Source organism: Hyaena hyaena, unplaced genomic scaffold, assembly GCF_003009895.1.
Source record: "Hyaena hyaena isolate Hyena2069 unplaced genomic scaffold, ASM300989v1 scaffold_469, whole genome shotgun sequence".
In the NCBI taxonomy this organism is placed as follows: domain Eukaryota; kingdom Metazoa; phylum Chordata; class Mammalia; order Carnivora; family Hyaenidae; genus Hyaena; species Hyaena hyaena.
In genome coordinates, this window is record NW_024081103.1 from 429,690 (window position 1) to 457,174 (window position 27,485).

A 27,485-nucleotide genomic window follows, 5' to 3' on the forward strand; every position below is an offset into this window, starting at 1 on the left:
TCCTCCCGGCCCAGCCGGTTAACTCCTTCTCCGCTGGAGGCCGGGCCAGCGCCGAAGCCACCGCGGCGGGGCCAGACCTGGTCGCGCCGGCCAGAGGACAGGAACGAGGGGGTGAGCGAAGTGACACGGCGGCGCGGGCAGGACCGAGCAGCCGGGAACGCGCCCCACCCTTGTGCCTAATTTCCTCTGGGTGGCGATTACGACGACTCAACGGCTGACTCACCGAGGCCCTCCCGGAGGCCCTCCCCGAGCGCGGATCCCTGCAGGCGCACCGCACCGCTGCACACCCGCCGCAGGCGGAGCTGCCGCCGGGCCGAGCACTGTGCCGGGGGCAGGCTGCGCTCCCGCGCGCGGCGCCCTATTTCTGCACCCTGCCCGCGCCCCACCTCCCCCGCCACCCAACGGGGAGCTTCCAGGCGGGAATCTGCACCGCCAGCGCCGCAGCCTCCCTCCTTCCCCGCGCCCCGCCTCCCCCAGCGCGCGCCAGCCAAGGTCCTTTAGGGACCAGAGTTTTCTGCAAAATGTTAGCATTTCTTCACCCCCAAAATGAACTATTGACGCATCCGGGACGCTTGAGAAGATTACGTTTGTGTGATTGTAAAAGGGAGAGGGAAAGGCACAGAGCGCCGCTGAGCTGTGGTTCGCGCGGCTTCCAGGTCTCCCATGCCCCCCTGCCCTCGCGCCCCCAGCAACTGTGCGGCTCTCTCTCTTGCTCCCCGGGAGAGGGGAAAGCTCTCTCCACGAGTCTCCTACTCCACTCAGCCGCCATCTCCCTGGCACGGGAATCGTTGGGCTGTGGGTCCCTCTCTTCCTGGGGGAAGATTCCAACCAGTTTGCCCAACCGTTCACCCAACACCCTGATGGCACAGAAGCTGCAGAAAAATAGCCAGGCCGGTTCAAACCTTCCCCAAGCTGAAGCGCGCCTCCTGGGCATTCAGTTCCCCTCCGCACTGCTGCCTTGCTAGCCCTCAATAGAACAATGAAGGGCAAGACCCTGTGTGGCTATTTGCTTCACTGCAGTTCATGTCTCCTGGGGACCGAATCCGTTTTTAAGAATGAACATAAGACGGGATGTCCAGATCGTAGGAGGCAGAAAATCAGGCTGCGAGGGCTTCCAGATCATTACCGAATGAGACCAGGATCTCCTACAGACGCGTCTCTTTCGGGTGTTATTTCAAGCTGGAAAAACTGGGAGGGCAAGCAAACTGAATTGAAGCAGTGTTGATAGCAAACTACGAAGCAAGCTGCCCCTGCGTAGGGTGTGGAGGAAGTGGGACGCAGAAAGGAGGAGAGACCCAAAGAATTTTACTGTTTGTCCTCTGCACCTCCTGCCCGCTGTGTATCACTACCTCCTCCTCAGCTAAGAAAGGAAAATTATGACTTGGTCATAAGAACCAAGTTATGAATGAAGATATGTTAGGGGCTTGGCTTCTCTGTATGTTCTGCCAGTTTACAAAAACAAGGAAGACACGATTGCTGAAAACAAACACATATTTAGCATAAAACCTCAGAGATTCTATTAACTCATTTAACACTTCAGGCAAAATCCTAACTCTCCTTTTATTTCCTCCAAGGAAGGTGACTAAGGAATGCTGAATGTTTATACCAAAGTTTACCCAACAATGTCCCAGTGCGGGCAACTCAGCGTACTGAGGGCTTTTTCTACCCAGCTCATACAGGTGGCTGAGTACCTTCAATCCCTAATGACTTCTGTTACTCATGACCGAACTCCATGAACTGGTTTTGGTTTTTTGTTCTTGTCTTTTTTTTTTTTTCCCCCACTATTGTGGAGGAGTTTCTGTCCCCCAACAGCATGGTCGAATGATAATAACATGGGATTTGTAGTCTTAGGTTGAGTGCCCTTCTGTGCTGCTGCTTTCTCGTCGGTAAAATAGACCCCTTTTAGGGTCGAATATGATTGTGAGTCTGAAACTACTTTTTTTAACAACAAAGCTCTGCGTAGAGATCAGAAGGCAAGTTAGTGCAAGTGCAAAAGCTCTCCATTGTTTTCTTGCCTAAAACACAGAAGAGCCAAGATAGGCTGGCCTTTGCAACTGATGAGGAGAGGGAGAGAAAGGAAGAGAGGGTGGGTGTTTCCAATGTTCCCTTTCACTCACCTCACCTCTCCCGTCTCCTGCAGCCCTACAGTCTCTTTCAACTAAACCTAAGTAGGACCCTCCTCCCTTTCATGCAGTTAGGACTTGCTTCATTTACTCTATTGTTTCCTGAGCCTGCCTTAACAAATGACCACAGCCTTGGTGACTTAAAACAATAAAAATGTATTTTCTCAGTCCTGGAGGCCAAAAGTCTGAAGTCAAGGTGTCTGCGGGGCCAAGCTCCTTGCACTGGCTCTAAGGGATGATCTTTCCTCGCTTCTTGTAGCTTCTGATGGCTCCCAGCATTTGCTGGCTTTCTGCAGCATGACTATACTCATAGCTTCAGTCTACACATGGCCTTCTCCTAAATCTCCTCTTGTCTTCTCTGTGATAAAGACATTTGTCATCCTGGATTTAGGACCCCACCCTAATCCAGGGTAATCTCATCCCAAGATACTTCATGTAATTAAACTCAATCGGCAATGACCTTTTTTCCAAATAAGGTCACATTCACAGGTTAGGACTTGGGTATGTCTTTGGGGAGGCTACAATTCAATTCATGACACGTATCACCTCTGTAAACTGGGGATAATGACACCTATTTGGAGAGGTTGGTACTAGGATTTGAGGTTGTATTTTTAAAATTTAGCTGATAGGAAAATGCCCAGTAATGAGGTTGTTCAAGACAATCCTGTTTTTCACCTTTTGTCGTGGCACATATTTTAATAATGCTTCCTTTCACTCTCAAAAATATCCTGGTTTGAATGGTAAATCACATGGTTCCCTTTACATAATTTCTAAGACCCTTCCCAGTTCTAAAATATTAGATTCTTTGACAAAAATCACTGTCGATGCCATGCCTGACTCCTTGTTAACACTTGAGGGCAATCAAAATTATACTGGTGGTTGAAGAAAAGGGATTACCATCTAATTCAGATTTTCTCACACGTTAATGTGTGTAGAAATCTCTCAGGCTCTTGTTAAAATGCAGGTTCTTCGTCAATAGGGTTGGTACTGGGCCTGAGATGCAGCATTTCAGTGTGTTCCTAGGTGATGCTCATGTTGTCGGTCTAGGACCACATTTGAATAGCAAGCCCTTAGCACATGGACAATAGATGAGTTTCACATTTGAGAGATAACAAAAGCTTGCAATGGTCCAAATACATCTCTGGGAGCCAACACAAAAAGAATTGATTTGGAGGCACCTGTGTGGCTCAGTTGGTTGAGCATCCAACTCTTGACTTCACCTCTGGTCATGATCTCAGGGTCATGGGATCATGCCCTGCATCAGGCTCTGCACTGAGCCTGGAGCCTGCTTAAGATTCTTTCTCTCTCCCTCTGCCCCTCTCCCTTGTTCTCTCTCTCTCTCTCTCTCTCAAATAAAATTTTAAAATATATATACATTAAAAAAAAAAAGAATTGATTCTGAAGAGCTGGCCCTTATCTCAGAACTCTTTTTGTGATTTTGCATCTTCTTAATCCCTTGCTTTGATAGCATCTGGGTAATGTGAACAGAGGAATTTAGGCTAAAAGACTTTGAGCAAATGTCAATACTCTCATGAATAGATGCCCACAGCCAATAAGATACCATAGTTGAAGCCAAATGATGAATGATGATTTAATATAAGAGGTAAGGTACATAGTACATAGTACACCAAAGTAGTTCTGTCTTTTCAACTTCTTTCAGGGAAACCATCTTTGGATTCATGTTTCAGGCTACCAGTTATACTGTTAGAGTCCTTTCTGACCCCCTGAGCTGAAACACCAAATCTGGAATTTCTGCTTAGTGGGCTCATTTCAATAGATTTCTCCTGATCCAACTTTCTGTTCCTTCCATCACACTCTTACACCCTTAATATGCATCCCACACATGGTCCACAGATTTCTGCCTGTCTACATCTTAAAACTCATGCAATTCTTTTGGAGTATAGCACATTTCCTCATGGCTTCTACTTTGTACTTCACCTTTCAGCACCTGCTAGGACTTGAATTTAGTTTCAGGTCTAGAAGCCAAGAGTGGTGGAAGCAGGTTCTTTGGCCAAAGGAAGGCTGAGTTCTTCAGGCAGAGGTAGAAAACTGCTTCCTCTGGCAAAGATGAGTCAGCAGAATTTAAGGGCTCAGTGTCTCCTAGCTTTCTCAAGATTTGCCCATATATCTTCTTGTAAGTTTCCAGAATCCTGTTTGTTCCCAATCAGTGTCATAGCTTTTGTGTTGCAATTCAGTCACTCACAGGATAAGACTCTAGGTTTGCTTTTCAGAAATATTGGCCCATGGAGCAGAAGGTTAGAGTTCCTTTCAGGGCACATACAAAGCTTTAAGGTCATCTGTTTGGAGTGCAACCCAAGAATTTGAAACCCTAAGCTCACCCTTTTCTTTTCCTACTACTGGAGTGTAGTTAGGAACAAACAGCCAAACCATTATATTCCTTAGTTTAACTAAAATGATCAAAAATAGTGAATATATGGTCACCCAAAGTCTTGCCTTTTATTAATATTTATTGGGAATATCCCATGGCCATATTTTGCATGTCTCTTACCATTTCTTGATGTGGAATACCAGTGTCCTCCTTATCACTGAAAATAGAGACATTGGCGCACTGATATCTAATCAGATTAGAAAAATAACTCCAGAAAACTAAAAGGCATGGCATAGGAATATAGTCAATGATATTGTAATAGCCTTGTGTGGTGACAGATAGTCACAGTTGTGTTGAGCACAACAAAATGTATAGATTTGTCAAATCACTATGTGGTACACCTGAAACTAATGTAACATTGGGAGTCAACTATACTCAAATTAAAAAAAAAATTTAAATACCATCAATCACACATATGTGAAAATGAGGGGAAAAAGGAAAAATAATGCCATACTATTACTATAAAAATAGCTGTGACTTCCTGTACCCCTGATAATCTCTCAAGAACCTGCAGGAGTCTCTGGGCTATACTTTGCAAACTACTGAAGTATACAAAAGTATTTGTCCAACAAAAAAATAATAGCGTGTGAATGTACATTATTTATGGTAGAGTTGCCTAATACCTCATGCCTCATTTTTACTTATGTGAATTAAATTATATGACTAAAAAATGAAAAGAGCAAAAATGGAATAATGGCCATTCCACTCAGATAGCATTTTGAGGTGGGAAACATAAATCTTTTCCTTTTCGAGGTGTCAGTTCCTGGATAAGGGAGGGGGAGTCTCTCACAGTGTGAACATTTACCTTACTGGGTATGATTCTAGTGTTAAAAACTAGAATGCACATTTTTCAAACTATTTAGCCCTAAAAGCCAAGCAAGTATTTCATCTGTGCTCAGCCCAAGGAACAATGAATCTATTCAATATTGGAAGGAAAACTGACATGGAAAGAGGTAGTCTATCAGTTTCCATGATGAAGCATTCCTAGGGAACTCTTCAAGGATGATTTTGACATACTCAACTTCTCCTTCTTTATTTCTTTATTTATTTTGATAGAGAGAGAGCACACGCAGAAGAGAGGGGCAAAGAAAGAGAGGGAGAGAGAGAATCCCAAGCAAGATCTGCCCTCTCAGCCCAGAGCCTGGCATGGGCCCCCATCTCAGAGACTGTGAGATCATGACCTGAGCCGAAATCAAGAGCTGGACACTTAACCGACTGAGCCACGCAGGCGCCCCTCAACTTTTTCTTTTGTGGATGGGCTAAGAAACTAACTCTTGGATCTAGAATGTGATCCCACAGATTATAATCCACAGTGCTGATTGGGAACCACTATCATAGGAACTGATAGCTGAACTGACCATATTTAGTCTCCAAATGTAGGAGTGACAACTAGTAGTTAAAGTTTTTCATGTCATGGCAAACTGTTATGATAGAGCGATGTACTCAATGCACGTTTGCTGAATTGAACAGAATGTCCCAAAAGGGCAAGAATGTAGTTTCAAGAAGTATGTACACAGGGAGAAGGGAAGTCTCTGACCAGAAAGCCCAAGCTCCCCCTTTCCCAAACCATTTATTTGTTGATTTTATGCAAATCAGCTGTCAGAAACTGGAGGGACTTTATAAGAACCCATTCAATGTTTTTTTTAGAAAATTTGAATTGATTATCCACATATTAAACATTCACACTAAAATCAGAATTTCTTGACTCTTAAAATCAGGCAACACCAAGCTTGCTTCTTATAGGACAGAACCTCTCCATCTTCATCCCTCTCATGGTCTTTTGTCATCAGTATGGCATTGATGTGTTTCTTATAGTAGAACAGAGGTAAAAGAAACATGACTTGTACTTTGTACCTAGGTACTTAGGAAAATTTTTCTTAACCCCAGCAGCCTATTTCTTCATTTTCATTACCTACTCAGCCTCTTCCAGTAGGTATTTGAATTTGAAAGTAGATAAACCTCAGTTAGCCCCGGTAGTGAGAATTTCTTCCACAGGGAATTTTATTACTCCATTGCTATCAAAGCTTTATAGTTTCACTATTCAGTATTCAGTATTCCTAAGAGCTGGATATTATGAAGAAATAATTTTCTTTTTCTTTCTTTTCTCTTTCTTTCCTTCCTTTGTTCTTTCCTTCCTTCTTTTAAATTTGTTGTTCTTGTTGTTGTTCAAAGATTAGGATCTTTGTTCAAAACTAGAGAAGGAGAGGAGGCCCTGGGTGGCTCAGCTGGCTGAGCATCAACTTCAGCTCAGGCCATGATCTTCGTGTTCACGGGCTCAAGCTCCGCATCAGGCTCAGTGCTGACAGCTCAGAGTCTGGAGACTGCTTTGGATTCTGTGGATTTGGGATTCTCTCTCTCTCTCTGCCCCTTCCCAACTTGTGCTCGGTGTGTGTGTCTCTCTCTCTCAAAAATAAATAAACATTAAAAAGAAGTTTTTTTTTTAATTAAAAAAAAAAAGATTAGAGAAGGAATTTGATGGCCAAGTGCCCTGTGTCCCCAGGATAATACTAAGACAGAAGACCCCATCATAGAATTTGGCCAACATTTTTATTATCCCCCAATTTTATTCTTCTTTGTCATCATCTCTCTTCCTTTCCCCAGAAATCTAGGGAAAGATGATGACAAAGAAGAATAAAATTGGGGGATAATAAAAATGTTGGCAAAAGTTTCCATTAAGGAACTTCTGACTTAGGGAAGTAGTTCTTCCTCAGTCAGTTGTAATCACCTTATACCCAATAATATTCACTTTTACATAATTTACCAATAAATATTTCAGGGGCACCTGGGTGGCTCATTCAGTCAAGCATCTGACTCTTGATTTCAGCTCAGGTCATGAGTTTGAGCATTGCATTGGGCTCTGCACACTGACCTCCAGGAGCCTGTTGGGATTCTCTGTCTCTTTTTCTCTCTGTCCCCTACTTCTCACAGTCTCTCTGTCTCTCTCTCAAAAAAATTGTTAACCAATATTGCCAAAATATTTCCCCAATTCTGGAAAAATCAATACATTATTACAATAACCAGTAAACCCTTAAAAAGATTTTATTTTCCTTTAACAGATTTAAAAAATTGACTTTATATTTCAAAATTTCTGGATAATACTAACAATTTGCTGAGAGGCTAATACTACATCTAGCCATCTGAACTTACGTGAGAGTAAGTAAAAGCCTTCTCTCTCTGATGAAGTATTGTACCACATCTGCACATATATGTGCACATACATCGTTGCATGTACATAGGTCTTGGTGGTTTGGTGAGTACAGGAATAATTTTGTGACTTATCATTCTCTGATGACATAATCTATCAGGCACTGAAATTCATTCATGATTGGAAAACTTGTCATAGAGTTTGATTTTCTGTCTTTTGTCCTTAAAATATTCACATATCGGGGAAAATTAAAAACTTACAGGTAAACATTTTCAAAGACCAAATACAATTCTAAATTATATACTTGGACAAGTGGTAATAAATAGAAACTGGTATTTTAAATATTATTTAGATGTATACCTTCCCTTTTCTAGGGCAGAATAAAAATAAGTAGATTAGCAGTTAAGTAGAACAGTCACATTTATCCCAGGATTAGTCCTAGAGTCTTTCATTCTGCAAGTTCATAAGTTAAAAACGTTTTCAAATCACGAAGAGTTGCCTTTAATTAGTGGCTTGCTGTTGCTGCCCTATAATGTATAGTGCTAAAGTTCACGTCTGCATTTTGAGCAGAAAGCAACCAGCTGACAACAACAATTAAAAAGAAAATAATTTGCTGACTAATTAGTAGCTTCAAATGCCCTCTGGCCTCTGTTAAAAATAAAATCTCTTCAACTACCATGATGACTGTTATAACACACTCCTGTTATTTATAATGCTTCACCCATTACTCTTTATTTGTCTCCTCCTGGTGTCTCCTCCCTGCAGTTGGAGGAAAAATACTCTCCTCATCAAACCAGTATTTAGTTGAGCAAAGCTTAAAATAAGCTAACGATGCCAAGCACATTCCAGTGTGACTTCTATGCTTCAATTATTTCCACCATTCTTTTTGTTATTTTAACAAATGAAAACTTTTTTGTTTTACTTACTTTAAATCCATCAGGTATTGCTTTCACAAGAAAATGACTAATGATGTTTTGGGCAGGACCTCAACATAAATGCAAATAAAACTGGTTAACCCAACCTTATCCATGAGTAAGTGGGGGGAAGACAATCATCTGTCCAATGCTTCTCCAAATGGAGTTTCTGGAACCACAGGGAACACAGACCTAGTCTTGAGATCCATAAGTCTTCTGTGAGTAAGTAGTGGCCCTCTACTCTTTCAATTCAATATTTCTTAAATTGGAGCATACAAACACATTAGAGATCTGGGAATTCTCTGGTTTGAGCATCCCAGGAAGATGGTGATATGGTTCTGAATCTGATGAACTTAAATCTGTAGGAAATGTTCTTTCTTTGGAACCAGGAAAATCCCAGCCTATGGCTCTGTTTCTAAAGACCTTAAAAACCAGATGGTTCATCAACACGTATCTGTCAAATGAAGTAAGGAAAACCTCAGCTTCTTCACTGTTGACTAAAGTCTCAGCCTCAAACTCTCTTATTGACCTGCCTTTACAAAAGTATGTTGGGGGCATTTTCTTGGTGACTCCTACCTGGAAAATACCATGACCCAATCTCCCCAGCACTCCTAAAGCCAAATGCAAATGACTCCACAGCAGAGATTTTACAAGATTGCCTAGGAATGAGCTACCCTGATGAGGCAGGTTTTTCCTATAACAGTCCTATGGGATTAGAGTAGGTGAAACAGAATATCAAAAATGGGGACTCACTACTACCTTAGTGTAATCATCTCCATTTGAGATAGCTAAAATAGCCCTTGGTTTTAAGATCTAAAACTTGGTTTAGTCAAGCTTTTGTGGCCAGTTCATCATACTCAAATTCAGAGGAGACTGAGTTATGCATCATGGTGCTTAATACCATATATATGGTGCTGTATATATTTTTCTAGTAGCCAGAATGTCTTCAAAATATAGTACCTCCTTCTTCACTCTGTCAAAGGGATGAAAGGCCAAATTCACAAGCAAAAGAAATGAGAGCAAGAGAGTTGTATAGTGGCGAGGGTTCTATGCCCTGATTCCACCCGGACTCTCATCTTCCTTCTTTAAATGGGTTTTTTCAATAGTCAATGAAGTCATGGTTACTTTTATGTTAGTCATATTCTGGTGGTTCTTCTGGGAAATGTACTGTAGTCACTTTCATGGGTGTTTTCCACATCTCTTCTGCAACACATTTGCCAGTTTTTTCGGATTTATTTTTTGCTACAAATGACTCATTATGTATAGTTGCATTCATCCTCTTAAATAAGTCATCCTTAAGAAATAAATAATGATGAACAACTAATACATAAGAAATAAATGTATACCTTATTTTCATTCTCAATGGATGTTCTTATTTCCAAATTCTGGTGATCCAGGTATACCTTACTCCATTCTCTATATAATGACTTTTTAAACTAACTCCTAATGAAAAGTCCATTCATTCAATAAGGAAATATGGAGGGCATACTATTTATAAGCCAGATATTATGATAAATCTCCGAGGCTTAAAGAAAAATAAAATTGTCCAGTGCATGTGAAGAAATTGACCAAGAGGGCCCATAAATACAAAATAATCTAGAATAAATCCACTTTTGCCCCTTCTGATCCATTTTCCACTATGCTATTTGAGCAGTCATTTTGAAAGCAAGCATCAGCGTATTTTAGCTTATTTGGTCTTCCAACCATGTATAAGATATCAACCATCCAGCATAGACTGGGTTGTTACAAGCCCAGCCCTATTCCTCATTACTTTCTTCTAGTAGAAGTAAAGACGCTGGGTCATTTGCACTAATGCAAAAGCTCTGGAGCTCTGCAAGCAATTCTTGAATAAGCCCACATCTCCCTCCCCAAGGGTAAGCCTCCTTTGCTGTAGCAGGAACTGTAGGCATAAATAAACCAAGAAACATTTCCTACCACAGAAGCAACTGAGTCCCAGTGTAGCAATAATTCAAGCTGTGAAAATTAATAAAGGAAACCTCACTAAAATGAAGTCAGGAGGCCAGAAGGGGGAGCTCTCATGCTGTGACACTCAACATCAATTAAGTCAAGAATTGCCAGTTACTTATAGACCCCCAACAGAGGAACTGTCAACAGGATAGAATCATCAGTTACAGGTCCCAACAGGAAAAGATGTACATTGCATCTGCTACGTAAGAAATCAACTACCCCAGCCACTCATCCAGATGAGAAACCATCATCATCCTGAACTCTTGCTCTTCTCCAATGGACTTTGATTCAGAACAACCCCTCCCAACATCCTTCTTCTCCATAAAACAACATTCCTCTCCTTTGTTTGTTGGACTTGCCTATCTATGGTTTTTGCTGTAGCTTATTTGCCCCAAATTTCAATCCTCTGCTATTCCCAAATAAACCCATTTTTGCTGGTAAAATAACGGTTTTATTTTTAAGGTCAACAAAGTACATACAACTATTTACAATCCAAACCTGGCACTGATTAAGACTTATGTCTAAAACACCTCCATTCCTGTTTTCCTTTCAGGTTTTTCCTAAAAACAAAATGTCAGCACTTGCTTTACGTTTGTGTAATTAGAGAGTCTGTTTACAGTTGACTCAAAATAAGATTCCAAAATATCTTCTAGTTTTCCTTTCAGCTGAGGTAACGCTTTCCTCAGGTTTCAGTCTGGTCTTCCTCCCCGGGCATTCCCTTTCACCCCTTCCTCTCTGGTGGTATTTAGGTCCTTGAAAAGGCTTTTCCTCATCCCAACACTAGAGGGCGTAGGTACCTTAATGATCCTTGCTTCTAGCTTTCTACAGCTTTCCTACAACGTGTTTGTCAGCATTATGTAATTATGTCATCACATAAGAGATTATGTCTCTAACGTTTTTGTCTCCAATTAGATTATAAATTCCATTAAGGCGGACACTGGTTAACCTGATTTAAAGTACACGTTCATGAGTTGTGAATTCATGAATACGAGGAAAGCATAAGGCAGGATTCCTGCCTTCTAAGATCTTAGAATCATATTGAGGGGGGAAAAAAATCTAAGATACACCTACTATATCCAGAAGTTAAAAAATTAAGAACCAGGGACGCCTGGGTGGCTCAGTTGGTTAAGCAGCCATCTCTGATTTTGGCTCAGGTCATGATCTCACAGTTGGTGGGTTTGACCCCCACACTGGGCTCTGTGCTCACAGCACCAAACCTGCTTCAGATCCTGTCTCCTCTTTCTGCCCCTCCCCAACTTTTGCATGCATACACACACTCTCTCTCTCAAAGAAATAAACAAATGTTAAAAATTTTTAATTAAGAACCAAAATTTATTCATTCCATAAATATTTATTAGTGCCAACTTTGATTTAGGCACTGTTCTAGGGATTGAAAATAAAGGGAGGAGGGGACAGATAAATAATCTCTATTCATATGAAGCTCATATTCTAACAAATAATTGACGTTGATTAGAAAATTTCATAGGAATAAAAACAACTTTGTAGAATGGAGAAGGATTTAAGGAAAAACTAGAACTCTAACAGGTGGGATACAGATTTGTAGAAAAGAGAGACATGAAAGGGACTGTTATGGTCTGAATGCTTGTGTCCCCCCAAAATTCATATTTTAAAATCCTACTCTCCAGGTGATGGTTGTAAGAGGTGGCGCCTTTGGATGCTAATTAAGTCATGAGAGCAAAGCCCTCAAGATTGGTCTTGGCACCCTTGCAAAAGAGACCCCAGAAAGCCAACTGCCATTGAGGCTACTGTGAGAAGAAGCCCTCATCAGACACCAAATATACCAGCACTGTGATCTTGGACTTTCGAGCCTCCAGAACTGTGAGAAATAAGTGTTTGCTGTGAATAGACCACCTGGCTTATGGTATTTTTGTTAGGGCAGCCCAAAGAGACGAAGACAGAGCTATAAAAAAGTAAAATTCAGTAGAGAAAGCATCTTGGTGGGGATTCCCGGGGAAAAGCTCCAGTTTAGGGCAGAGGAAGATTAGGTGGGTCAGACAGTGATTTAGCGGCAAAGCAATCTGCTATGTTAGGAAATGCATTAATTTGCTTCAGCTGCCTTAACAAACTACCACAGGCTGGGTGGCCTAAACAACAGAAAGTCATTGTCTCACAGTCCTGGAGGCCGAAGTCCACACTCAGCAGGGCAGGAATGGATTTCTGAGGGCTGGGAAGGAGAATCTACTCCTTTCCTCTCTCCTCGCTTCTTGTGGTTTGCCTGCTGTCCAGCTTCCTTGGCTTACAGACACCTCACAACACCTCTGCCGTCATGTTCACATGGTGTGCTCCCTGTGTGCACATGTGTCTCCTTACACGGCATTCTTGTTACAAGCGCACCAGTCATGCTGGAGGAGGAGCCCACCCTGTGATTGAAGCAGTGTCCTTATCTCTAAAAGATGGATAATAAAAGCATTTATGATCTCCTGTAAAACAGTGGTTTATAACTCTAACGGCTATCAGAAATACATTTTTCAGAAATGACAATAGCTGGGCCCTATCAGCCTTCCTAGCACTTTCGGAGAATTTCCCGAAGCCTAATGGCCTTATACGTGGGGTTACCTCTTCTCTTTCAATCACCTCTTTATTCTTTTCGGTCTAGTAAGAAGGGTATAGCACTGGGAGTCAGACTCCCAAAGTTCTGGTTCTGACTCTGCTTCAAATTAGTATTTACAGTTCATTGCAGCATTAGTCATAATAGTCAAGTTATGGAAATAACCTCATTGTCCATCAAAGGATGATTGGATAAAGAAAATGTGAACTGAATAGGAATATTATTCACCTTTTTAAAAAGGAGGAAATCCTGCCATTTCTGACAACATGGGTGAAACTGAAAGTCACCATACCAGTGAGATAAGCCAGACATAGAAAGACAAACACTGTATGATCTAAATAATCGTAATTATAGAGGCACAGAGTACAATGGGGTTTGGCAGGGGTTGGGAAGGAGAGAAAATGGGGAAATGTTGGTCAAAGAGTACAAACTTATAGTTATGCAGGATGAGTAAGGTCTGAAGATCTAATATACAGCTCAGCGACTCTAGTTAATAATACTGTATTGCGTATTTCAAAATTTGCCAAGAAAGTAAATCTTAAGTATTCTCACCACACACACACTAAAGGTAACTATGTGGGGTGATGGACACGTTAGCCAGCTTGATTGTGGCAATCATTTCACTAAGTATACAGATATCAAAACATCAAGTTATAGACCTTAAAAATATACAATATCTTCTGTCAATTATACTCCAATAAAGCTAAAAAGAGAAGACAAAAGAGGATGAATCTAAATAAATATTAACCATATAAAATAACTTGTAGAAAATAACTACTTACAAATTTGGATGATTTGATTAATTGCTATGGATTTTTCATTTCTGCATCAATAAAATGAGAAGGGACTAAATAATGTCCAAAGTTGCCTTCAATTCTTGTATTATTTGATGTCTGCATCCAAGGTGAATGTTTAGTAAATCTCTACAAAATAAATAAGGTGAAGTGCTTTAGAACACGCCACTTCAAAATACACCGCCTCATACTCTGGTTTCTCTTCAGATCGCATAAATCTTTCGCCTTTTACAAAATACACTGCCTCAGCATATTGATTATTTTGAGCTGAAGACATCTGAAAAGCAGCAGAGGCGGAAAGAGCACTCAGATCTACTCTTACTACCAAAAAATAGGGCATAAAATTTCTCATGAGAAGAGTGCCCAGGTGGCTCAGTCAGTTGAGCATCCAACTCTTAATTTTAGTTCAGGTCAGAACCCCAGGGTCGTGGGACCGAAAAGCCCCGTGTTAGGCTCCACCCTGCTTAGGATTCTCTTTCTCTCTCACTTGCTCTCCCCCACTCATGCTCTTGCTCTCTCTGCCTGTCTCTAAAATTAAAAAAAAATTTTTTTTTTATTTCTCATGAGTAAAAGGGCCCGCCTGACCAGGAAGAGAACCAACTTTTAGTTTCCTTGATTTTTCTCCATTGCTTTTCTATTTTCTATTTAATTTCGCTCCCCAGTCTTTATTATTTCATTCTTTCTACGAGCTTTGGGTTTAGTGTGTTCTTCTTTCTCTAGTTCTTTAAGGTGTGAATTAGGTTGTTGATTTCAGATCTTTCTTGCTTTTTTTAATTTTTTTTTTTTATTTCTGAGAAATAGAGAGAGAGAGACAGCATGAGCAAGGAGGGTCAGAGAGGGAGACATGGAATCTGAAACAGGCTCCAGGCTCTGAGCTAGCTGTCAGCACAGAGCCCGACGCGAGGCTCAAACCCATGAACAGAGAGATCATGACCTAAGCCGAAGTTGGACACTTAACGGACTGAGCCACCCAGGCGCCCCAGATCTTTCTTGTTTTTTAATGTAAGGATTTATAGCTATAAGTTTCCCCCTTCAGACTATTTTCAATGTGATCCATAGTAATGTTATGTCATGTTTTCATTTTCTTTTTTTTAACACTTATTTATTTTTTGAGAGACAGAGAGAGACAGAATGTGAGCAGGGGAGAGGCAGAGAGAGAGAGGGACACAGAATCTGAAGCAGGCTCCAGGCTCATATGCACAGAGCCTGATGCAGGGTTCAAACCCACGAACCATGAGATCATGACCTGAGCCAAAGTCAGACTGAGCTACCCAGGTGCCCTCATTTTCTTTTTTAAAAAATGTTTATTTAGAGAGGTGTAGAGGGGCAGAGGGGGCGGGTAGAGAATCTCAAGCAGGATCCCCACAGCCAGCACAGAGACTGACATGGGGCTCAATTCCACGACCTGAGCTGAAATCAAAAGTCAGATGCTTAACTGACAGAGCCACCCAGGCAGCCCCATGTTTTAATTTTCACTCATCTCTAAGTATTTTCTAATTTCCCTTGTGAGATCTTCTCTGACTCATTGGTTGTTTAGAAGCGTGTTGTTTCATTTCCACAATTTTGTGAATTTTCTAGTTTTCCTTCTGTTACAGATTTCTCTAAATGCATCCCACTGTGGTTGGAGAGGATACTTTGTATGATACCTACCTTTTAAAATCTGTTGATTCTTAAGTGTGGCCTAACACATGGTCTTTCCTGGAAAATGTTCCGTGTGCAGTTGAGCAGAATGTACACATTGTAGTTGCTGGGTGAAGCGTTCTGTATATGTCTGCTAGATCTACTTGGTTTATTGTGTGGTTTAAATCATCTATTAACTCACTTATCTTTTGTCTGGTTGTTTCATCCATATTATGAGAGGGGTGTTGAAGTCTCCAGCTATTACCATAGAACTGTCAATTTCTCCCTTCAACTCTATCAATTTTTGCTTCCTGTGTTTTGCTAGCCTGTCATTGGGCATGTCAACATTTATAATTGTTGTATCTTCTGGCTGTGTTGAATTTCAATTCATATATGGGACTCTTCCTTGACTCCTGTAAACTTTTTTGATTTAAAGTCTATTTTGTCCGGTATTTGTATAGCCACCCCTGCTCTCTTTTCGTAACTATTTGCATGGAATATCTTTTTCCATTCTAGGTCCCTGCAAGCTGTGTGTAAGCAGCTTTGGGAACATATGTCTATCTGGCTGCTCTGGGGCTGGGAATGGGGCAGGGTAGCTGCTCCTGCGTTAAGAGCCAAAATTGACCAATTATTCCAGGTAGATGGTATCAGAACTGAATTAAATCATAGGACATCTGGCTGGTATCAGAGAATTGCCTGATATGTGGAAAATCCACACATCTGGTAACAAAAGTATTACCTATTAATAGTGTGAGAGTAAATGAGAAACACACAGGATGAGTGTGTTTTATCGGTACACGTGCATGTTATCGGTTGAATTGTGTCCCCTAAATTCGTGTGATGAAGTCCTAAATTCTGGCACCTCAGAATGTGACTGTATTTTGAACTAGGGAATTTAAAGAAGTAATTAAGGATAAATGGGGTCATCAGGATAGACTCTAATCTAATTGGAAAAGGAAATTTGAATGCACACACACAGAGGAAGGACCATGTGAAGACACAGGGAGGAGACGGCTGTCTGCAAACCACGGGGTGAGGCCCCAGATTAAACCAATCTTACCAACACCTCAATCTTGGACTTCTGCCTCCAGAATTGTGAAGAAACATATCTCTGTGTTTAAGCTGCCAGGTCTAGTATTTTGTTCTGGCAGGCCCTAACAAATTAGCATGTAAGCACAGACCATTTTGAAAATTTGGGAAATGGCCATAGAAAACGCATAAATTATGGCAGAAGTATTTGAATCTATCAATAAAACTGAACAATATATTGTAAGCTCTACACTCTATACTTGTAGATGCTTATAATTTGTTTCTGATACTATCGTTTTGATATTTTATAATTCCATCTCCATATTGTATTATGTTCTATGTGGTGACTTTATTTAAAGAAAATTTAGTGTAGGGGGTGGCGACTTCAGCTCAAGTCATGATCTCACAGTTTGTGGGTTCGAGCCCCAAATTGGGCTCTGTGCTGACCACTCGGAGCCTAGAGCCTGCTTTAGATTCTGTGTGTGTATGTCTCTCTTTCTGCCCCTTGCCCCCCTCAAAAATAAACATTAAAAATTTTTTTAAAGAAAATTTAGTGTATATTCAAAATGAATATTATTCAGTCATAAAAAAGAAAGATGTTCTGCCATTTGCAGCAATATGGATTAACCCTGAGGGCATTATGCCACGTGAAATAAGTCAGACAGAGAAAGATAAATACCATCTGCTCTCACTTATATGTAGAATCTAGAAGCGTTGAGCTCATAGGAACAGAGAATAGAATGGTGGTGGCTGGGACTGGACAGTTGGGAAAATGGGGTGATGTCGGTCAAAGGGTACAAGCTTTCACAGTTATAAGAGGAACAAGTTCTGAGAATCTCATGTAGATCATGACTACAGTTAACAATACTGTACTGTAGCCATGAAATTTACTAAGAGAGGAGATCTTCAATGTTCTGACCACACACAAACAAAAAGCCAAATATATGAGGTTATGGATGTGTTAATTAACTGTATCATGGTAATCATTTTATAATATACATGTACATTAAATCACATTATATACCTTACATTTATATAATTTCATTTTCAGTTATACCTCAGTTAAGCTGGGGACAAAGTGAATGACTTTGTTTTGACTGTATAATGGTCAACATGAATACGTATGTTGATCACTGGAGTTTTAAAGTAAAAAAGACAGGTGCCTGGGGCACCTCGGTGTTTCACTTGGTTAAGTGAATCTTGATTTCATCTCACGTCATGATCTCACAGTTTGTGAGTTCAAGTCCCACATAAGGCTCTGTGCTGACAGTGTGCAGGCTGCTTAGGATTCTCTCTCTCTCTCTCTCTCTCTCTCTCTGCCTCTCCTCCACTCATGCTGTCTCTCTCCCTCAAAATAAATAAATAAATAAATAAATACGTTTAAAAAAAAGATTGGGGTGCCTAAGTAGTTGGTTAAGTGTCTGACTCTTGATTTCAGCTCAGGTCATGATTTCATGGTTCATGGGACTGAGCCCCACATCAGACTCTGCATTGACAGCTTGGAGCCTGCTTGGAATTCTCTCTTTCCCTCTCTCTTTCTTCCCCTTCCCCACTTGCACACATGCATGTGTGCATGCACAGTCTCTTTCTCTCTCTCTCAAAATGAATAAACATTTTTTTAAAAAAATAAAATAAAAAACATTTGCACAAATTGAAAATAGGATCTTTATGGCTCAGAAAGACCTTCCTGGGTGACATGAAAAGCAAGCACTCTGTCCATTTGAATCCTGAGAAGCAGACACAAAGACAAGATTAGATGTTCAAGAGCCATATTGGGGAAATGTCTGTGAAAGATAAGGGAAAGACAGGTGAGTTAGGAGGGAGAGGCTTCACGATGTCGTGTATGTCTGACACCTGGAAAAGGAGAAAGGGAAGGAAGGAGAGTTGTGGAGTCTCAGACTACAAGGCAGGCTAAGAAAAATCTCCACCAGGGTGATGGAGACTCCTAAAGCAAGTCCTCTGCTAAAGGAATGTGCTTTCTCATAAGGATGGGCCTTCATTAGTACCTCCATCGTGCACACTGACCGACTGGGAGCAGCCAGGGCTTGGGCCGGGGTGGGGGGGGGGGTAGTCCCACAGCATTCACAAGAGCTGCAGCTGGAGGTTTTCAGTCAACTATGTCCCCCAGTCATTCCCTGGAGCTTCCAGTTTCCCTAGAAGACCTAAGTGGAGCATATCCATGGCCATACACACTCAATTTCCTTTGAAGAAACTGTACAATTGGTGATATGCTGTTAAGACAATTTATACGATCTTCCGGGCACCTGGGTGGCTCTGTCAGTTAAGCGTCCCATTTTTGGTTTTAGCTCAGGTCATAATCTTACAGTTTGTGAGTTAGAGCCCCACATTGGGCTCCACGTTGACAGAGTGAGCCTGCTTGGGATTCTCTCACTCTCCTTCTTTCTCTGCTCCTCCCCTGCTCATGCTCACTCACACACACACTCTCTCTCTCCCAAAATAAACTTTTTTTAAAAAGATAAACTTATATCTCCTTTTATAATGCTCATTTATTTTCATGTATATTTATTCAAAGTTTGGCCCTTGTCATAAGTGCAATCATTGCTTTCTATATTCTTGTTATGATTCTTTTTATGGGAAAAATAGATATCTAAAAATGCAAATAAAAAGGTAAAAAAAAAAAGCACAGTTTTTCCTTGAGATGATTTGATTTTGCATTAACCCACAATTTTAAATGCCACAGCTATTGCTTTTCAGCCTTTTGGCTTAGATCAAGAGTAGTATCTGTTCTAACAGGCTTAGTAAAATACTACAACTATTTTTTTCTCTACATTTCATTTATGGAGACACACTAACTAAAAGGCACAGAATAGGGCATGTTTACATGGCCATTATAACAAACATATACATTAGAAGTGCAGGAATGTGTTGCCTTCCTGCTAAACAGAAAGTTCCTAAGCTTTTATAAATACAGAAGTTGTACAATGTAATGTCCTAAAGTACAAAAGATCATGTATGACATTTTTTCCACTAAGTGCTATTTCATGTTTTACTATGTCGTTCAACTCCCTGGAACTGTTTTGTATAATGACACATAGATACCAGTCCCTGATGTAGGAAGTCTGTCTCAGATGTAAGGTGTTCGATGCTTGAATTGACACCATGGGGTATAAACGGAAGTCATCCAGTTTGATAGTCAGTCCTGCAAACATCCTGCAAGATTAATACAACTAAATTCCATTTCTCCTAACTGCAAGATTTAAAAAGGAAAAGAAACCCAAAAACATATTGCAACTTAAAAAAAAATCATAGCATCTGCCTGTCCACATGCTTGACTTCTCTGCTGGCAGTTGAGGCCTTTTCTTACCAAAACATAATTTGCATATTTTGGTTGTTTTGTTTTGTTTGAAGTCAACTACAATGGATGCTATGTTCCATCAGGATTAATATGCTGAGCAATATTTACATCTCCAAATATCAGGTCACAATCTCTATTATATGTTGAAGGTAGAATGATAAATTGTCATATGTTTTGCATCTCAGAGCTGGTATCATTTTCACTTAGGGAATGCTGCCTGAAATTAACAAATTCCCAAAGGTAAAATGCATATTCTCTGAAATGTATTTCATTATGACAACACATGTATTTACTCATAAAATACCTTTTTAAAATTTTTTTAAATGTTTATTTATTTTTGAGAAAGAGAATGAGAGAGAGCACAAGCGGGGGAGGGGCAGAGAGAGAAACATACAGAATCTGAAGCAGCACAGAGCCCGATGTGGGACTCAAACTCAGGAACCGCGAGATCATGATCTGAGCTGAAGTCAGAAACTTAACTGACTGAGCCACCCAGGGCTACCATGGTTTACTCTTTGCTTTAATAAATTAAAAATAAGGTGCTAGCAAATATTTACTTTAACCCTTTCTTTGATTTTATAATGCTATTTACCAAGGTGGTGATGTGGGCAAATCTTGGGGTAAGAAAGGCGTGCTCTCTATGGGCCTCACTGCTATATTGAGAGGGCCAGCTAACGTCAGAGGTGTGGGCGGGTTCACTGGAGATGAGGTGGTGACAGGGTGGGCTCTATTCACTGAGCAGTGATAGGGGTGGGAAGGTTGACTGGGGAAGTGAGTGTTAAAGGAGAGGTCATGGATAATGGACTGGTTATAGTCACAGGGTGCCCTCTGTTCATCGGGCTGGTTGTTTTAAGTGCGCTGGAAACATTTACTCTCCTTTCGTGCTCATTGCTGCTCCCACTGTGACGGGGTTTGACATCGTTCCGGACGACCCAGAGGACACTATATTGAATGGAGCAGTGAGAGTCACAGGTGTCGTAGCAGCCGTGGAGGTTTGGCACATGTTAGCAGTTTCTTTCATTCTTGCTTTGACAGCGTCTTCCCCCAGTCTGTGTGTCCACCTGCTTTCCTGGCCGGCTCCTCACATGTTGCTGTTGTTGTTGCTGCAGCTGCAGCTTCTGGCTGCCGGTCTCTTCACTCATGCATGTTCTACTGATGTCTTGCTCACATGGGTTACAGTTGACACCTTGGCTCCGCCTGTGGGTCTTTAAGTGGCTGATGACGTCCGCTGCACTCAAGCTTCCCGCAGGCGTTACACCACATCTTGCCTTTGTGGCGCCGTGTGTCCGCAGTCTGTCTTTGGTGGCAAGGGCAGCAGTGCACGTCTGGAGGAGCCTTTCCCACAAACACTGCAAGTATGGGGTTTGGTGATGCCTCCTTCGTGAGCCCTCCAAGGGTGAGTCATGCGGTCCTTCCTCTTGAAGCGCGGATTGCAAACAGGACACTCTTAGGGCTTTTCATCAGCAGGGGAGAGCTTGTGCCGGTTGAGATGGTACACGTCCCGGAAGGCCTTCCCGCACGCTTGGTAGGTAGGCATGCTTCTTCTTGACAGGCTTGCTGGGTTTCTTGACAGTCGGGGTCACGGGCATAGCTGTGGTCCTGGCGCTGCTGCTGGGGTTGGTGCCGAGGAAGATGTAGTGACTGTTGATGAGATACCAGCAATGGTCGAGACCAACGAAGTTCTGCTGGTCCCCGGCGGTGGCGGAGGTGAGGGGGACCACCGCAGTGGGGGTTTTCTTTGACCAGGACCCAACTTGAACCCTGGGTGGCAGGACACGTGGCACCTCAGGGAATCGCTGTCCCTGAAAGCTTTACTGTGAATGCACACAAATGAAGTTTGGGGTTTTTCTTTTTTAACCCCGATGGCATCCTTTCGTGTTTCTGGCGCCACTTGAGGTTTCTGAGTTATTGGTACTGGAAGCAATGGTTTCTGATCTCGGGACTCCCAGCAGGGCTCAGGAGGGCAGCAAGCCGTTCTGTGCTGCCTGCTCTTGGTGATGGGAGGCTTCGTGGGCTGCCGTTTCACACATTCAGAAGTCTGTGGCAACAGAAAGTATTTTTACAGCATCACTGAAGCTCACTGTCAATGCCAGAATGCCTCGACCATCACGGGATCCCTCTCTGAGGATTCCTCGGATCCCCACACTTCTACACGAGCCCTTCTTTTTTTATTTTCATTTTTTAAGAATTTTTTTAAATATTTATTTTTGAGAGAGAGAGAGCAAGAGCAGAAGAGGGACAGAGGATCTGAAGCCGGCTCTGTGCTGAGAGCCACAGACCCAATGTGGGTCTTGAACTCAGGAACTGTGAGATCATGCGCTGAGCCTAAGTCTGACTTTCAATGACTGAGCCACCCAGGGGCCCCACCACATGAAGCCTCCTAAGAGGGGGACTGAGTTTCCCCAACTTGTTCTCTGAAGAAGAGACAGAATAAAATAACAACCATGGCCTGCCTTCAGTTAAGTGATTAAAAAAAAAAAAAAAAAAAAGGACTTCTGGGTAGACTTTTATTTGACTACTATCCTCAAACCAAAGCTTTAAATCTATCGCCCATCTCTTTCCATTTTTTTAAATTTATTTACCCATTTTTGAGAGAGACAGAGAGAGTGAGCAAGGGATGAGCAGAGAGAGAGAGGGAGAGAGAGGGTCCCAAGCAGGCTCTACACTGTCAGCGTGGAGCCCAGTGCGGGGCTCATACTCACAAAACATGAGATCATGACCTGAGCCAAAACCAAGAGTCTGATGCTTAACCAACGGAGCCACCCAGGTGCCTCCCACCCCCATCTCTTTCAACTTTAAGTCTTTTTACCGCTGCCCAAGCTTTCCTTTTTCTGGGATTGGCAAAAAAAAAAACAAAACAAAACAAAACAAAAACAAAAACAAAACAAAACAAAAAAAAAACACCACTCAGAAATGTTATTTCATAAGTCAGGCAGAGAAGGACAAATATTATATGTTTGCACGTATAGGAGGATTAGGAGGAACTTGACGGAGGAACAAGGGGGAGAAGAAGGGCGGAAATGGTGGGGGAAAGGGAGAGAGGCAAACCATGAGAGACTCTTGAATGCTGACAAAAACTGAGGACTGATGGATGTGGGGGGGAGGGGGGGATGGGCATGGAGGAGGGCACTTTGGGGATGAGCACTGAGTGTTATGTGGAAACTAATTTGGCAATAAACTATTTGTAAAAAAAAAAAAAAAAAAAGAAAGAAAGAAATGTTATTTCATCACCCAGGATGGTAGGATACAGCACCATGGAATCTCCAGTGTTGGGGGTGGGGGGGAAGAACTGAAACAAATTAGCACCAGTGAGTCATATCTTGAATGTCCTATTGGGAGAATCCATCAAACATCTAAACAGCCGTGGCTTTCACTTTCCACCAGGTGATCTGGAAAGCAAGCAGGTATTAAATTGTTTTAAAATATAAATTCAGTAGTATGCTCTAGGAAAAAAACAAGAGAGTTTAACTCTCCCACTTCCTCAGGAAAAATTACTTATAACTGAAGCTAAGTCCATTTGTATCTTTCTATAGAAAAGACAGAACTATTCTCTTTACCTCAGCTCTATTCTCAGTCCTCTATTCTCTATTCTCAGTCCTCGGTCTAAATTATCTTTCCAACAATTTTCACTTCACACATTGCCAAGCCCAGGATGAATATTAGCTTTCCCACTTCTCCAGCAGGGGGGGAAAAGATTTTAATTGCTGAAAAAAGTTAAGTAACATAAACTCTAATTCACAAGTGGATCATTAAATGCTTGGCATGTGTCTTATCCAGGAAAAGAATAACACAAGTATTCCAAAAGATTGTTCACCTACCTTTCTAAAAATAAGTTATAGGCTTTTCCTTTACATAAATAACTCAAAAATACGGAACGCTTCTTGAATTTACATGTTATCCTTGCACAGGGGCCATACTGATCTTCTCTGTATTGTTCCAATTTTAGTATACGTGCTGCCGAAGTGAGCCCTACAACTATTTAATAGAGATGAATATTATTGGATCCCAATTTAAGTAAGCAAGTACATCCTTCTGAAACATCAATGATTCTAATGGAGGAATTGCTTTCTTTCTGTTGTTATCTTCTATAGTCCTGTATTGAACTACTAGGTCAATATGCTATATTATTCACAAAATTACTATAGTGCAGGGGGCATAAATCTTTTTCTCTTATTCAAGTAAGATACCCACTAGTTTTCACAGGAATTCCAAACACAGAATGAGACTGTACCTCATTACTTATTTATTTCCCTGAAAGTAAAACTAGTGTTACTGTTGATTACTTCATAGACCATGTAGATGAATTTCTCCCCTTTCAAAAATATCCATCAATATAATGTTATTATTAAAATATACATTGGGGCGTCTTGGTGGCTCAGTCAGTTGAATGTCTGATTTCCGCTCAGGTCATAATCTCACAGTTCGTGAGTTTGAGCCCTGCGTTGGGCTCTGTGCTGACAGGGTGGAGCCTGGAGCCCGCTTCGATTCTGTGTCCCCCTCTCTCTCTGCCCCTTCCCTGCTCATGCTGTGTGTGTGTCTCTCTGTCTCTCTCTCTCTCTGTCAAAAAAAAACAAACAAACATTAAAATATACATCAGTCCATTACTTTTGTCCTTTCTGTACTCTAATATTTGTTTACTTGTTTACTCATTTTCCCTGATGTAATTATACATAAGGTTCAATAAAAGAAAAGTTTCAGCGTTTGCATTTCTTTCCTGCCCTTTATCATTATTCATTTTATTTTATTATTACTGAAAATAACTTTGTTGTATAAAAGAAAGAATGTAAAAAAAAAAAAATGCTTGTTCCAGGTGTCAAATACACTAGACTCACCACTGAAATGTTCTACTCTGGCAATCCATGCCTTAAATATTAGCTCTCCCAGCCTCAAAGTATTAATTTCAAAAAAAATTACTGGGTCTTGGGGCAAACAATTTCCATTGCTTGCACACTCTCTTGAACGGTGGCTCTCCAAAGTTAGCAAGCCCTAGGAGAGGTTGAAACACTGAGTGTCACCTGGGTGGCTCAGTCCATTGGGCAACTGACTTCAGCTCAGGCCATGATCTCGTGGTTCATGAGTTTGAGCTCCCATGTTGGACTCTGTGCTGACAGTGTGGAGCCGGGGACTGCTTCAGATTCTGTGTCTCCCTCTCTCTCTCTGCTCATGCTCTGTCTCTCTTTCCTTCAAAAATAAATAAACAACAAATCAAAACCACACTGAGATACCACCTCACACTGGTCAGAGTGACTAAAATGAACAAATAAGGAGACTCTAGATGCTGGTGAGGATGTGGAGAAATGGGCGCCCTCCTACACTGTTGGTGGGAATATAAGCTGGTGCAGCCCCTCTGGAAAACAATATGGAGGTTCTTCAAAAAATTAACAATAGAACTCCCCTATGACCCAGCAATAGCACTGCTAGGAATTTACCCAAGGGATACAGAAATGCTGATGCATAAGAGCACATAAAACCCAATGTTCATAGCAGCACTCTCAACAATAGCCAAAACATGGAAAGAACCTAAGTGTCCATCAACTGAAGAATAGATCAAGAAGATGTGGTATATTTATGCAATGGAATACTACATGGCAATGAGAAAGGATGAAATCTGGGCATGTGTAGCAACATGGATGGAACTTGAGGGTGTTATGCTGAGCAAAATAAGTCAGGCAGAGAAGGACAGATACCCTATGTTTGCACATATAGGTGGATTAGGAGGAGGCTAACGGAGGACTGTGAGGGAGAAGAAGAGGGAAAATAGTTGGGGAGAGGGAGGGAGGCAAACCATGAGAGACTCTTGAATGCTGAGACAAACTGAGGACTGATGGGGGTGGTGGACAGGGGAAGGGGGGTGATGGGCATGGGGGAGGGCACTTGTTGGGATGAGCACTGGGTGTTATCTGTAACCAACTTGACAATAAACTATTTTTTAAAAAATAATAAATAAATAAACATTTAAAAAGTTTAAAAAAAAAAAAGAACTTGCAGTTAGGTGAAACAAAAAATCCTTGTATAAACCAACGACGTGCAGTGTCTCAGACCATTCCTGGTAATTCATCATCCTAATAAAATACAAGCAACTAGTGGATTTGGTTTTGAATATTTGGCAAGTCCAACTGACCACTGATGCAATGTTGGGTTCTCTGAAAGCCGACACTAGGATGGAATTTTGTCTGTAGGGCATTTATTAAGGATGAACACTTGGAAGGTGGATGGGACTGTAGGATTAGGCAGAAGGTGAAAACAAATGGTCACGTAGACCTGGCAAAGGCTCAGCCAAACCCGCAGGGAGCTCTGGGGCATACAGGACCTATCAAACTTAACCCTCTTTGGGCCAAAATGGCCAGGCATTTATGCCCCTGCAAGATCAGTTAGATGTTGACTGTGAGGTGGCTTCTGGAACTAAGGCAAATCTTGACAGCTGATACAGTGAATCCTGTCCACTAAAGTCATGTCCAAATTGCAACATACAGGAAGAAATGTCCCAGGGATTCTCATTAGGGGGACAAATGTGCAGTTTAAGATAACTTAAAGGCATCAGTTGCTGCTTTCATTTAGTTGGTTTGATTGTGGGGGACACATCTTAAACTCTGAATGGAGTTTAACAAATCACATAATGGTTTCTATATAACGTTGTAAGAAAATAATTAGATAATGGCTTCTGTTGTCCGCCCCATGTCTCTTTTCTATTCTTGACGTCTTCTGGGTTTCTTTAGAGCTCTGAAAGATACCAGTTATAGCAGCTAATTATTGGAGGGCTAGGGTACAATTAAGACATGTAGATGTATTGAGACTGATAATATTCTAGAGTGTTCCAGGGTCAATTAAACCAATAGTTGCAAAGTCCAATGGTTAGAAAGTCCAGTGGTTGGGAAGAATTGCAGTCATTCAATTGTTTGAAAATGATATTTAGGAATTTTAAAGTTCATTGCCAGATCATGGATCTTGAATCAAAGATGATGGGAGAAAGATGTTTATACCAAGAACTATGGATCTTGATCAAAGATGATGGGAGAAAGATGTTTATACCAAGAACAAAAAAAAAAAAAAAACAGAAACAAAACAAAACAAAAAAAAAACACCTGAGACTATTTGTCTCAGCACAAATGACTCCAATCCAAACCCATGCACCAAGAGGCTTGACTAAACTCTAGCATGGCTCTGAGCAGACTAAGGCCATGTCCCTGGGATGACCGCCCCCTCCCCCTACCTTGAGTTTCTGTGGCAGAAGAGCTCAAAACCGTCAAAAGAACTTGCTATTTGTTTTAGTCAATACCTGATGATAGGCCCTTGACCTTCCTTTCTTAGAGCACTAATTAAAAAGGGCTTACAATTGGGACGCCTGGGTGGCTTAGTTGGTTAAGCATCTGACTTTTGCTTAGGTCATGATCTCGCGGTTCGTGGGTTCGGGACCCGCGTCGGGCTCTGTGCTGACTGCCAGCTCAGAGCCTGGAGCCTGTTTCAGTCTGTGACTCCCTCTCTCTCTGACCCTCCCCTGCTCACGCTGACTCTCTCCTAGAAATAAATAAAACATAAAAAAAAAAAAAGAAAGTGATACATAACAAGTATTTATCAATTTAAAAAAATAAATAAATAAATAAATAAAAAGGGCTTACAA

At 41.4% G+C, this 27,485-nt stretch overlaps 1 protein-coding gene, 1 non-coding gene and 2 pseudogenes across 4 annotated transcripts in view; 1 reads left to right on the top strand and 3 right to left on the bottom strand.

The window, feature by feature from the left end:
• Window positions 1–237, bottom strand: part of GPAT3 (glycerol-3-phosphate acyltransferase 3) — a 58,013-nt gene extending 57,776 nt beyond the window's left edge. Inside the window, exon 1 of one of the 3 annotated variants that reach the window (XM_039254005.1) lies at window positions 224–237. The gene's annotated coding sequence lies outside the window, so the exon portion shown is untranslated. Of the gene's footprint in view, window positions 1–77; window positions 147–223 lie in introns of those variants that run through there. The other 2 variants (XM_039254006.1, XM_039254004.1) reach the window with 2 other exon arrangements.
• A 19,017-nt stretch (window positions 238–19,254) lies between these two features.
• LOC120246475 lies at window positions 19,255–19,392 on the top strand (annotated as a pseudogene).
• Window positions 19,393–20,455: 1,063 nt separating this feature from the next.
• LOC120246445 lies at window positions 20,456–21,897 on the bottom strand (annotated as a pseudogene).
• A 1,833-nt stretch (window positions 21,898–23,730) lies between these two features.
• On the bottom strand, window positions 23,731–23,837 carry LOC120246479. Its single transcript, XR_005532066.1, has one exon. It is a non-coding gene; the product is annotated as a U6 spliceosomal RNA (small nuclear RNA).
• Between the last annotated feature and the right edge of the window lie 3,648 nt (window positions 23,838–27,485).